At 39.9% G+C, this 14,447-nt stretch overlaps 1 non-coding gene across 1 annotated transcript; it reads right to left on the reverse strand.

The window, feature by feature from the left end:
* Positions 1-1,891: 1,891 nt before the first annotated feature.
* Positions 1,892-1,976, reverse strand: TRNAQ-UUG. The gene has a single exon. It is a non-coding gene; the product is annotated as a tRNA-Gln (tRNA).
* Positions 1,977-14,447: the final 12,471 nt, after the last annotated feature.

The raw sequence follows: 14,447 nt of genomic DNA on the forward strand, positions 1-14,447 counted from the left end.
TCCTTTAGTAGAGGATGCCAACAACTGCCTCGAACTGGCAGGAAGGAAGCCAGGAAATATATACCCCAACTTCTCTCCTCCTGACTCCCTCCAATCTCCTTCTCATTCTTCCCACCTGCCAGACACCCTGAAGGCCGGATGGCAAGAGACTGCAATAATATTGTCTGTAAACCTCAGTCTCCCAGGAAACTGAGTAGGGTGGAGATGGGTAGGGTGAGTAGTAAAGAATAAATCTGTTAAAATGTGTAAAACCTGTAGAATAATGCTCATCACCTTTTAAACACTCAATACGTCTTAGCTATACTAAGTTGTTAATTTCATCATCGCTATTGTCATTAATAGTGAACTATTAAAATTCACATGAAATCAAACATTGAAAAACTCCCTAACCATTTTCTAAATCCCTTTCCTCTTTCCCTGATAAGATTCTTCAACACAAATATACAAAATGTATTATAAAATTTTACTAGCATAAAAAGGTAATTTTCCACTGACTCCCAGGGACTTTTCAAATTTTCTCCAGATTTATTAGTGATAGGTCATCTGGAATAAATTTTTATTGGACTTACTGGTAGTGATGTGTAATTCAGAAGTAGTGTAACTGGGCAGAGATAACTATGAAGAACTGATTCAGCGCTACCATTTTCCAGGAAAATGTTATGGCATTAATAGTATCTTCCCATGAGGTAATTTAATCAGATTACCATAGTGCAATGTTTTGCGAAATAAGCATCGTAATCCCCAGAAGTGCTGAATAGCACGGGGTAGGAGGTTGGGGTGGGTGGGGCACATCATAATAAAATAACAAAATTGGATCCACCTCAAAATAGGATTAGTTCAAAACACAAATAGCCATTACTATATAAAACATATGGTTCAATGTTTCACCTCAAAAGTAATCAATGTGATGTAAATTTAAATAATACGGAGATGCCAATTCTGCTCTACTCAACTAGCAAAGGTTTTAAAAATTATGCTATCCAGTGTTTGTTGGAATAGAGGTAAAATGAAACTCATACTGGAGATGGTGTATACGTTAGCGCAAACCTTTCTAGAGGACAAGCTGGTATTACGTATTAAAAGTTCTTAAAACATTCATACCCATCACAGTCTACATGGAGGAGACAGATAAGTAAGTATAAGAATATCATACTGTGTATAGTACAGATGTGTCATCCCATGTGCTATTGCAACACAGAGGCAGAAATGACTCAAGTGATTAATTGTTCAGGAGAAGCCAAGATCCCATCATAAAAGAGACAGTACCTAGATACAATTTTGAAGTAATAAAACTTCACATGACAATGTGAATAATTCCAGTTGTAGTCACTCTTCTTCTGAATTATACACCACTACACAAACATAAAGAGACATGAAAAGGCAAGGCTTTTTCATTAACAGTGAAACTTCTGATGTGGATGGAGAGTGTCTAAAGGCAAAGTCTCATCATTTGGAAACCAATGGACAAGAAGAAGAGAAAACCATCTGCTTGTTAGTTAGGCAAATATTGCTTTTAAAGTCATAATGTAGACAGAAGTCAAGCAATTGCCCACCTATAGCATTCCCTCCCACCAGCCACACACACACACACAAAAGACAAAACAACAAGGCTGACATGGAGACAAATAATTACGAAAATAAAGTGGAATTCATCCTATGCAAAAGGAGAGCCAAGGTAGCAAGAAGTGGAAGGATGTGTATAAGGTGGTCATTATATTTCCTTTATAGTAACCATATCGGCTATTTTGAGAAACATTCAATTAAAAAAATTTTTTTTACATGTATTTATTTTTGAGAGACAGAGTGAGACAAAGTGAGAATGGGGGAGAGGCAGAGAGAGAGGGAGACATAGGATCAGAAGCAGGCTCCAGGCTCTGGGCTGTCAGCACAGAGCCTGACGTGGGGCTCGAACCCACAGACCATGAGATCATGACCTGAGTCAAAGTCAGACGCTCAACCGACTGAGCCACCCAGGCATCCCGAGAAACATTCAATTTTAATAAAGGAGTAATGTTCGCCACTTTTACATATGAACTTCTATAACCAATCATCCACAAGCACACCAGGAAGAGTGATAGAAATGAGAATTTGGCATTTTTTAAAAAATAGCAAGATGTGAACGCAGCAGGTAGCAGTTGGCAGTTAAGTGGTATTAACTAAGGAAAAGGAACAGCAATTTCTGCAGGCATTCTGAGCCTCCTCTCCTCCTCTCCCCGGGTTACAGTGATTTTCTCTCTCCTCCTTCAAAAGCCTCCTCTTCCATCCACCCAATCTCTTCTTATTTGGAGAATCTCTGACAAAGAAGGGGACCGGCCAGTGGTTAGAGTGCTCTTCAGGACACCCCCACCCCTCACATCCTGACTTGCCATGCACATTTCTGACTTGCTAGGAAGGACGAACACGGAAAAGGGAAAGAAAGAGAGGAAAGTCCACTTGGAAAGTCCCTGGATGCATTACTGTCTCTTAGAACAGCTTCTTTCTCTTTATTTCCCCAAGCAGTCTGTGTGTGTGTGTGTGTGTGTGTGTGTGTGTGTGTGTGTGTGTGTGTCTTTGTGTCTCTGTCTCTGTGTGTGTCTCTTTGTGTGTGTCTGTGTCTGTGTGTCTATGTGTGTGTCTCTTGTGTGTTTCTGTGTCTCTGTATGTGTGTATATATGAGAGACAGACACAGAGAAAAAGAGAACAAGCGGAAGAGAAGAAGGGGAGGCCAAGGAAGAGGGAAAAGGAAGAAGGAGGGAGAGTAGGACAGCAGGACTGTGGGAACAAGGGAGGAAGAAGGAATTTGAAGTTATTCAGTTGCCATTAATTTGCAATCTTGCTGCCATCTCCTCCCTGCTGTTTTGGTGGGGGGGGGGGGGGGGCGGGATGTAAGGATAATGACAACTTAAAGAGAAGACCTTTTAAAGTATGGATTCACGTTTTACTCTAATCTGTAAATAAAATCTTCAGGGGCTAGTTGTTGTGGACCCTAACTAATTTTCCAAAATTAAGAATGTTATCTGGATTGTGATACTTCAGTGTAATACTTGATGATAACTTCTTTGAAAAATGTGCCATAAAGCATCAAGGAAATTAGCATCACTGGGTGTGGGTTGTGTACCTCATACTGGAAGTCATTCTTATATGTTAGCGCACTCCCAGGAATCCTGCAAAGAGCATATTTACCCACATTTTACAGACAAGTGGACTGAAGTTCGGTGAGATAAAGCAACATGTTCAGGGTCACAAAGCTAATTTATCTGACTTTAAATCTCTTTTCTTCCCAGTACCATACTATCTCTCTCACAAATTATCATTATTATGTTTGTTATGCTTCTCAGGTTGAAGGTGCTATCTTCCAAGCCACACCTATGAATTTGATGGAATAGCAATTATGTTTGTGGCAGAACTTTTGCAGAACAGGGTTGTTTTCAAACAAACCTTAACATGTGTCAATGATATGTTGTGAATTCATTTTTGATTCAGAAAATGTTGTTATCATAAGGATGAACTCTTGTAAAGAAAGTCTAAGAGAAATAAATTGGGTTTTTTTAGTTAGTATGTTTGTTTGTTTGTTTGTTTGTTTGTTTGTTTAGAGAGTGTGGCTTGAGCAGGGGAGAGAAAGAATCCCAAGCAGGCTCTGCAGTTTCAGCACAGAGTGCCATGTGGGGCTTGAACTCACAGACCCCATGAGATCATGACCTGAGTCAAAATCAAGAGTCAGACGCTTAACTGACTGAGCCACCCAGGTGCCCTGAGAGAAAGTAATTCTACCTGGGTAGGATAAAGGAAAGTTTCATGATGAGAGAGGGAGCAAAATTTTGAATAATAAATAGGTTTTTTTCTGGTGGAGGGAAGGGAAACATAGATGTATGTGGTATGTTTAGATATGGCAAATATCAGGGCACCTGGGCGGCTCAGTCGGTTAAGCATATGACTTAGGCCCACGTCATGATCTCACAGTTTGTAGGTTCAAGCCCCACATTGGGCTCTGCGCTGACAGCTCAGAGCCTGGAGCCTGCTTTGGATTCTATGCCTCCCTCTCTCTCTGCCCCTCTATCACTCATGCTCTGTCTCTCTCTCTCTCTCAAAAATAAATAACAAACATTGAAAAAAAAAGATGGCAAATATCAACACCCAGTGAAAAACGGCAAAGGTTGTGTGAAAAGCAATATGCAGGTCTCTAGCACTGAAACTCTGAGTGGGTCCAAGGAATGAAACATACTGAAACATATATCATTGTGATACTTGAAATCCCTTGTATGATCATAAGAGAATTCATGAGTGCTGACATTTCTGATCTTTATTTCCATCTCCCCAAGCCAAAAAGGGATAAAAGGCCCAAGAACTGGGATATCCTAATCTGAAGAATTCCACATTCTTACAGGTAGCCCAGATTATAAATCTTGGGCATGCTTCCACAGCCAGGAGGAGCACTGGAAAGAAGCATGTCTGCAACATTGTGTCCTTGACCTTGTGGTAACCTCAGCCAAGTCTCTGTCAACCTTCTTGTCAATCCTTAAAACTTGACCAGCTTTTAGTGGTTCAGCCTAGCATAAACAAAGAAGTTCCAGAACTAGAAATACAAATGATCAATAATCATGCCTCAACGTTTCTCATACTTTTCATTTCTGAGCTTTTCCATTGGGTTCTGAGATAATTTCTCTTTTCAACTTTCCAGCTTGTATTCAGTCTTTAATTGTGTCAATTCTGCTATTCAGCTCATCTATTGAGTTTTCATTTCAATGATCATACTTATTACCGTCATCATTCACTGGTTCTCTTACATAATATTTTGTTCTTGTTTGATGGTTACAATCCACTCTTATCTCTATAAATTCAGCTTCCTCAGATGTTAGTTCTGTTAGTTGAGTTCAGTGTTTCTATTTCACGGTTGTGATGTTTACCTTAATGGTAAAATGGTTTGTAGTTCATCTGTGTCTTTGAGATCCCATGTGTGTCTGTCTGAGAATTCTGCCTCTGTTAAACAACTCTGTACTAGTTATTGCTGGGAAGGGGTACAATCCAATGCCTACTGAGATGTTACATAGCTTATCTTCTGTAAATACCAGTTCCTCTTTCCTCCTGAGGGTAAAAAGTCACCCAGGGTGCAGCCCTGCCTCTGGCCCAAGTGCCCACCCTCACTGCTCTAGCTAGGCAGGAACAGTTCTGCTGTCTTCCTCCAGCTAGGACAGAGTTGACTTAGTTGAGAATTCTGGATGCTTCCCCAATCACACTAATGATTGCTGGAGGGATCTTTTCTATTTGTTACAGCCATTGCTATGCATTCAGAGCAATCCTGGAACTAATCCCACCTTTAATAGAAATACTTTCCTGCTAATGCATTTTCCTCTACTTAGCTAACCACATCTGTTTCTCTTCAGAATTTTTCAAAATTTCTGCTTGATGATAGCATTTTTCCCTGGTTTTAGTCCTTCTATGAATATACTGGTTTTTAATTTTTTCTTTTGTAGCAGCTGTGGAATTTCTATATAAGAGAGATTTAAGGGCTACAATCTGTCTCTATGGATGAGGACTTTCAAACTTAATGGTATGCATTAGATACCCATGTGCTTTTGAAGCATGGGTAAACAATTATTTTATTTTATTTTATCTCATTTTATTTTATTTTATTTTATTTTATTTTATTTTAAATATTTATTTTGGGAGGGAGAGAGACAGAGAATAAGAAGGGGAGGGGCAGAGAGAGAGGGAGAGAGAATCCCAAGCAGGCTCCACACCATCAGCGCAGAGCCCGACATGGGGCTCGATCTCACAAACCATGAGATCGTGACCTGAGCCGAAATGAAGTGTCAGACACTTAACTGACTGAGTCACCCAAGTGTCCCATCAATTATTTGTAAAATATGTATCTGGGGTACCTGGGTGGCTTAGTCGGTTAAGCACCTGGCTCTTGATTTTGGATCAGGTCATGATCTCACATTTCATGAGATTGAGCCCCACATTAGACTCTGTGCTGATGTCACAGAGCCTACTTGGGATTCTCTCTCCCTCTCTCTCTCTCTGCCCCTCCTCCGCTCATGCTCTCTCTCTCAAATAAGTATTATAGAGGCACCTGGGTGGCTCAGGGGTTTAAGCATCTGACTTCAGCTTAGGTCATGGTCTCACAGCTTGTGGGTTTGAGCCCCATGTCAGGCTGCGTGCTGACAGCTCAGAGCCTGGAGCCTGCTTCAGATTCTGTGTCTCCCTCTCTCTGTCTACTTGTCCCCCACTCATGTTCTGTCTTTCTCTGTCTCTCAAAAATAAACATTAAAAATTTTAAATAAATAAATAAACATTAAAAAAATAAAAAATAAACATTATAAACAAAAATATGTATACGTTTCTGTGTGTGTGTATTTAATTTATTTATTCTCCAAATAACACCTAATGTCAAGATACACCAAATATATGGTAATACACACACACATGCTCACACACGCACACACAAACATACACACACACTTTGCCATTAGATTAAAAGGTCCCTTTCTTTAAAACAGATTGTTGTCCTTAAATCTCTCAAATAAATGCACTTGACTGGTCTGGGGAGTCATAGAAGTTTATGAACAAGGGGTCTCCTGAAAAGAGTCTTGCAGGCTGAAGTAATTAAAGAAAGAAACATGTTGTAGACAGTTTCTTGGTCCTTAAGAACTGTCCTCTACTTCCAGAATAATGCTCAAACTCTTTAGGTTTGCAAAGACTTGTCTTGTGCTCCCCTCTGGCCCTTCTTGACCACTTCCCCATCCTCCTGAGCTCCCTTCCCCGGCTATGCTAAAGAACTTGCTGTTCTCCAGAGGACTCAGCTGTTCCATTTTCTGAACTTCCATGTGTATGCTTCTCTTTGCTTGGAACATTCTGGCCCTACCAACATTCTCTCATCCAAATACTAACAGTATTTAAAGATAATTCTTCGTTTAAAAAATCCAACTGGTAGTGAGCTTGTTGTGATGAGTTACCATGTTTCAGCCCCATTATAGGCAATGTTATCTTCCTTTTCAAGCATGATATATGTGCCAGCCTCCACCTGATCCTAAGGCCATCAATGTCTCAGAGTATTGGCTATGCAGTGACAACGTATTACACAGGTATAAAGAAAGGAAAAAAGAAATTTCCCACACATTGACTTTATTAATGATGTGTGAACAAGAATCAACAGACTTGGGTCTTAGTCCGGATTCTGATAAATATGACCTTGATAAGCCAAGACAGTTTAATGTCCCTGGGCCTATGTTTCTGCATTGAGGATGTACCCTCTAACATCTAAGGATGTTAGAAAGAGGTTCCCCGAGCTCTCTGCCAGGTTTCAAACTAGATAATAGATCTAATAAATTTTGGGTTTTTTTTAACATTTCTATATTAATTTAATTTTAATTACTCACTGACTACGTTACCATATAAGTACTCGAATAATACTAATTTAAAAAAATGTCCCTTTTGAATCTTGGAGTTCTTCCTTCTCATCCTTTGCACTGCTTCCCAGTATTCCATGATACAGGCACCCCACTAGTTACTTAAACATTTCTTTGTCTATTGACATCATGATTGCTTCTAATTGGTCTTCTTACACACAATGTTAGAGGGAACATCCTGGTAAGATGCTGTATATTTTTAAAGATATCTCTGTTTTACTTACAGCAAAAAGTCTGTGCTCTGGACTTTGTCCCCACCACAAATTGGCTAAGAATTAAAACAAAGGTCTCCAGTGTATGCAGATAAAAGTCCCCTTGAGATGGGACCTAGAGAGTAGTGACAAAATGTTTTCACTTGAATGTCATAAGAAATCTGACAGCCACAACCTAAAGGCAAATGAGCATCACTGTGGGCAGTGGTCCCTCAGAAAAGGATGTCAGGATTGGTAGGGGGCTGACTCCCTTGAGGTCTGGGGCTATGGTGAAGCACTAAATGGGGCTTAGAGAGGGGAGTAAATCCTTGCAAGAACCCAAGAACCTCAGAGCAAGGTGAGCTGCTCAGTTTGCTGGGTTACTGGAGCCACAGAGACCAGAGACAACAGACAATTCCTTATTTTGCTCCGTATATAGTACGGGTCCTGTGAAAGACACATGTGCAATCACTGGCAAGAATTAAAAGAAACCTGGAAGCTTCTCTCTCCTGCTAGTATGGAGGCTGCTGAGGGAGGTCTCAGTGACCACCCTGACCTGAAGACTTAACGGTAGTGACTGAGAGGCCCTGTACCAGTGGAGGGCAGCACCACTGAAGAAAATAGCAAAAAGGAAAAATAAGAAGACCAGCCCTATGGAAAGTGCCAAACAAGCCAAGGAAGACTGGTGAACTGACTTCAAATGTAACAGGAATTCTATATACTGAACACTACAGGATGCCAGCATGGCGCTAGGGCTTTCAGAGTCCACACATCCTATGGTTCTCACCAGTACTCTCAGAAGGTGGTATTACATATCCCAAAGACAAATGAAAATATAAAGACTCTAAGAGGTCCTTCCTTCTCTCTTGCTTCCTCCCTCCCTTCCTTCCTTTCTTCCACAAATATTTAAATATTTTTCAGGGCGCCTGGGTGGCGCAGTCGGTTAAGCGTCCGACTTCAGCCAGGTCACGATCTCGCGGTCCGGGAGTTCGAGCCCCGCGTCAGGCTCTGGGCTGATGGCTCGGAGCCTGGAGCCTGTTTCCGATTCTGTGTCTCCCTCTCTCTCTGCCCCTCCCCCATTCATGCTCTGGCTCTCTCTGTCCCAAAAATAAATAAAAACGTTGGAAAAAAAAATTTAAAAAAAAATATTTTTCAGAGTCTGTGACATACCAGCTACTATTCTTGGTACTGTAGATACAGAGGCAAACCAGGAGGTAAGGACCCTGCTTTCGTGGACCTATATTCTAGCAGAACATAATGAATAACAAAACAAATGACTGAAATTATAAATTAATACATAAACAAGAGAGAATATTAGATTGCAACAAATTTATTGCAGAGACTTAAACTAGGATAATATAGAGGGAAATTTTGGGGGTGACAAAAATGTTCTACATATTAATTGTGGTGGTTACACAGTTGTATGCATTTGTCAGAATTCATAGAGTAGTATACCTTATAAAAAGTGACTTTCCATATGTAAATTATACCTCAATAAACCTGACCATTAAAAAATAGGATCCTACCCCAAAATAGTGACAGGAGGCTACTTTAGATTGAGCAACAAAGGCCTCGTTATGAGTGTAGTAATTAAGTTCAGATTTGAATACAAGAAAGATGATGAATGGAAAGATCGTTCCAGAGAAAGGAAAGAGTAACTGAAAAATCCCTGTGGTGGGAATGAGCTTGAATTGGTCAAGTTACAGCAAAGTGGGGGAGGTTGCAGATGTGAACAAGAACCAGAGCAGGATGGGGTTAGAAACCAACATCAAGAGACTGATGTTATTTTCAGTGCCACAGAAATCGGTTTTTAAGCAGGGGAGTTACAAGTTCTGATTGATGTATGCTTTCAAAAGATCACTCAGGGTGCTTTGCAGAGAATGACTTGTAGGGAGCAAGAGCAGAAGGACGGAAATAGGACAGCAATAGTCCACGCAAAAGATTATGGGGTCATGGACTAGGGTGGAAGCATACAGATAGAAGAAAGCAGATGTAGGGGTGTCCGGGTGGCTCAGTCGGTTGAGTGTCAGACTCTTGATTCTGCTCAGGTTATGATCTCACAGTTTGTGAGATTGAGTCCCATCCTTGGGCTCTGACAGCACAGAGCTTGCTTGGGATTTTTCTTCCCCCCACCCCCCGCCCCTCTCCCCAGCTCTCTCTATCTCAAAATAAATAAGTAAACATAAAAAAGAATTTTTAAAAAAGGAGGCAGATCTAACACAATTTGATGGTAGTGTATTGGTTAGGATAACAAGTAAATTCTGATCTCTGTGCCTTAACACAGTAGAACTTTGGCTGGTGTTCTTCTCTCTATCTGGTCCCACAGAGAATGAGGCTCCTTCCACCTTTTGACTATACTTTCCTCTAGGGTCACAAAAGTTCCCATTTAGTCATCAGATGCAAATGAGTGACTACTTGTTGGAGATTTTTATGGCTCTATTCTGAAACTGATATACATCAAATTAACCCACACTCTATTAACTAGAACCTAGCCACATAGTGCACGCACCTAACTGCTGAAGGGGCAGAGAAATGTAGTCTATGATTGTGTCCAGATAGAAAAGGAACCTGGTTTGATAATCATCTAACAATCTCTGCCACCATTTTGTTTTGGAGGTAGAGACCACAGGGCATGGAAATGGACTGGACGAAATTGGTGAGAGAAAGATAGGACTTCTCTCACTAGTGGTGCTTCGTAACCGTGGGGAAAGAAGATCTGGGAGATACGCTCGATTTCTCTCCTTCCTTCAGCCCCATCTGTTGTACTAAAAGAAGGGATGGTGAGTGGAAGGAGACACAAAGATCTTGCCCACAGCAACTGAGCAGAACACAAAGGCAGAGAAGGAGGAAATTATTTCCTCCTACAAAAGTAAAGCTGTTTCTGATGATATAGAGCTTTTTTTTTTTTTAAAGAAGGATGTACTCACCTAATTATACCTAATACTTCATGAGCAGTCACCAGTCTTGGTGGCAGCAGGCAGCAGCTGCCCTTGTCAGTGTTATCAGAACTGAAGACGCTAAGACCAATTATCTTCCTGGTAGATTCTCCCTTCATCTTGTCAGAGGACACGGAAAGACAATGGGCGTAGTGTGCCTTTAACTAAACTCCTCTCAAAAACTTCCACATGAAGAATCAAGCCTGCTTGATGATTTTCCAAATAGGAAATTATGAACTCTTTGAGATCATGTTTTATCAATCTTCATATTCCCACCTAGTATACAGCATAATACTTAACATAAAGTATATCCTCTGTAAACATTTGTGAAGAATTAAATATTTATGTGGAGGTTAAGGTCAAGATTTGTCATATACAGCAAGGGCCCTGGAGAGTTATCCAAAAGCAACCATGTATGCCAGGCAACCTCAGCATAAATTTATGAACTATGGTTTGGCTTTGACTTTGATCACATTATGACTAATCTCATTTTCCTTGGAAAGATTATTAGTCCTATGTCCCATTTGCCTGGTAAGATACACAATAGTCAGTTTTCTTAGGTATTTATAAAACCTTAATATTCTGATCTAGTTATGATTTAGTAGGTATTCTTTAACAGTCTCTTTGTCTTGTCAATCAAATTAATGCCTTTGAATACGTGTATATGAGTCATAACTTTTTTCATTCATTTCACAAATAATACATATGTATTGGGAAAAAATGTATAAAAACAAAACAAAAAACAAAAAGAAGTTAGGAAGTACCCATAACTTCATCATGCAGATATTTGGCATTAGTATGTACATCTTTCTGGACTTTCCTTTCATATATATTTATAACATATCCCTCCTTTATCAAGATAGGATCACTCTGAACTTAATATTTTTGAACCTACTTGAAAAAATATTTAAAAAGCAAATTTTAAGTGAGCATATTTTAAAGTTGTTTTCAAATATGTGTGCTTGTTTCTTTGTTCCAGCTTTATAGACCACGGTCCTTTTTCCTGAAAGCTGGTGTAGTTAAGGCTTATTCTATGGGCCTCAATAGCAAAAATGAGTCAAAGCTTAACTGAAAGTTTTCAGGTCAACAGAAGAAGGGCAGCACAGCAGGGATTCACAACACAGGTAAAATTCAAACCAGGTGATCTCTAAGTTTCCAACACTGAGTTCTGTGATTGTTTCACTAAAAGTCAGGGGTGAGAAAGAGGTAGGGACAAGGAGGCAGAGCTTCAAGACTTACCAGAGGTGTAGGGAACAGTTTGATTGGAATAAATGCATATGGGGGAGTACCAGTAAATAACCTCAGAAAGCAGATCAGAGGCAGGTTTGGGGAACTGTGTTTTGTAAGGAGGTGGGATGGGGACAGAAGGAAGATATTAAGTACATTAATCATTACCTCCATCTCCTTGTTCTTTTCTTCTTCCTCTTTCTCCTTCTTGTCTTAACTTTTGCATCTGAATGTGCTTAGGCCCCCAACCTTCTGAAGTCATCCTTTGCTTTAATACCCATATGAGATCACTTCTTCCTATAAATCAGGAAAGATCAAGTTATGCTAACAGTAATGAACAACCTCAAAATCTCAATGACTTAAAACAATAACAGTTTATATTTTGTTCATGCTACATAACATCAGGAATCAATCAGGAATCCAGGTGATAGAGCAGCCACCATCTCAAATATTTTTCTCCGTGCCAGAGGGAAAGAGTTCTGGAGTGTCAGCAATCAAATGCTTGACTCTGAGATAACAAATAATTTCTGCTCACATCTTATTGGCCAGAAACAATCACATGATCCCACCAAACACCAGAAAACCATAGAATTTAATGCTACATGCTGCCAGAAGGTGGAGAAACAGAAATACTTAGTGGGCATTACTAATGACTATCACACCATGTACCTATAGGAAATCCAACGTCAGTTTCAGTGTCACATTCACTTCCTAAAAGCTTTTTGATATAAAACAATTAAATCTTTCACTTTTCTATATATTTCCCATTGTTCTACATTGGCCCCAACCTGCTCACTGGCCCTGTAAAAGTTGGCAGCATTCCACCTGAAGATTTGAAAGCATTTATTGAATGAATGAATAGAATGTCACGTATTTTATTTCTTTAACTTTGTTCTGTGGCATGCATCAGAATTTCTCTCCAATTGTTTTAAATCAGGCTGAAGGGAATGATCTCAATTTCCATTATTGCCTTTATTTCCATACAAGTCCATATGGAGATCTTAGGGTGGATGACGCATTCCTGTAATATAATTTCGTGGTCTTACTGGAAGTGTTCTTAAAGATGTCTTCTATTGACATATTTTGTAATTCACTGAACTCCACCCTTTTCTTTTCCTCTTGCTTTTTCCTTCTCTTTCCAAGATTGCAAAATATAATCAATAAGTGATATAATTTATGTTTTAGTTTTCATACTGTGGCCAAAGAATAGAATTTTCCTACAATCCCTTGCTATTCAAATCCAGTCTTTTTAAAGTATAATCAGATATGTATGTGATGTCTTAGAATTTGTTTTTCTTCCCTCCTTTCCTTTTCTCACCTCTCTACATATCCACCTGACATTTCTCCATACTTTTTCCTCTCGGCCGAGACTGAGTATATCAAAAAAATTTTAATACGCCTCTTCTCATCCTCCAACAGATATTTGAAATTCTACTTTAGAGTCTTTTTTTTTTTTAATTTGTGTAATAGTGACATCACTAAACTACTGTGCTGACCTAGGCGATCTCAAGCTTGATTAGTGCAGTCTTAGCCCAAATCAGGTGTGGAGTTCTCTCCACCATGTTTTTAGGGTATCTAGTAGCTGCTTAGGTATATGGGTACTGGAACATTTTGGAAAAGCAACCAAAACAGGGGCTGCCTCTACAAAAAAAAAAAAAGTGTTGCTGGATTTTCTGCCAGTAACTGACAGGCTCAAAAGGAGACACTGCACACCTTGATGGACCGATGAAGAGATTGGGGGCAGAGAGGTGTGGCATGGCATTCATCTAAGGAGGTAGAGCAATTTGACTGGTAGTCTTTGGACCTCTTTAAAGGAACTTTTCTAAGTGTATCTTCTCTCAGCTCCCCAGAAACATCCTGGATAGTATGCACTAAGGGTTGGGCAGGGGATGACTCGTTACCTTAGGCACCAAGGTAAGTTCATAGGCTATACTCCCTTTGCTACTCTTCATCTCCCAGTTGTCTTCCCCTTGATTCCCACCCAATCAAGTTGTGAGAGAGGAAAAGAAATCCTCTACCCTGGATTGGGTTAATCCCTCAAAGCAATCATTAAATTTTTATGTTAAAATGAAGTGTACATTCACACCTTTCCATACTTGGAGCTTCACTAAAATGCAAATAAACAAAGATGAGTATCTGTTGTTAGTTACTTGACCTAAGTAAAGATTCACTTCCAACCCTTTCCTGAGAGTAATGTTTGATAAATGGGAGCCAGAAGAAATTGGGTATTTCGAAGAAATGCAGAAAGGGCACAGCCAAAGAAATATGACCAAAGAATGGGGAAGGCTGTGATGGTTTTGCTGTACCCTTGAACAAGTTAAGTTATATTTACTTCCTAAACCACAAACTTAAAATACTCATATAATTCTACTTTCCAGAGCAATATCATGGTTTGCTCCTTCCAACTAGTTATTCATCCTGTTCTCTCTGCCCATGACTGTGGTCTTCACAGTTACACCCACCTGGTCTAGACTATATCCTCTTTTGCACCAAACTGAAACTCTCTAACCCTGACAGTGAGCTGTGACACAATTTCGTCATTTCTCATTTGCTGCAGGCCCAGAATAGAGATTTTGAACCCTAATAACTTTGTGCATAACTCAGTGAGCATCCAGTAAATTCTGTACCCTCAGCCTACATCTCCACAACTGCTCTTTCGAGGAGAGATGAGATGAAAGTATGCCTTCAGTGTTCGTTGCAAAGAT

The sequence above is a fragment of the Felis catus genome, chromosome C1, assembly GCF_018350175.1.
Source record: "Felis catus isolate Fca126 chromosome C1, F.catus_Fca126_mat1.0, whole genome shotgun sequence".
In the NCBI taxonomy this organism is placed as follows: domain Eukaryota; kingdom Metazoa; phylum Chordata; class Mammalia; order Carnivora; family Felidae; genus Felis; species Felis catus.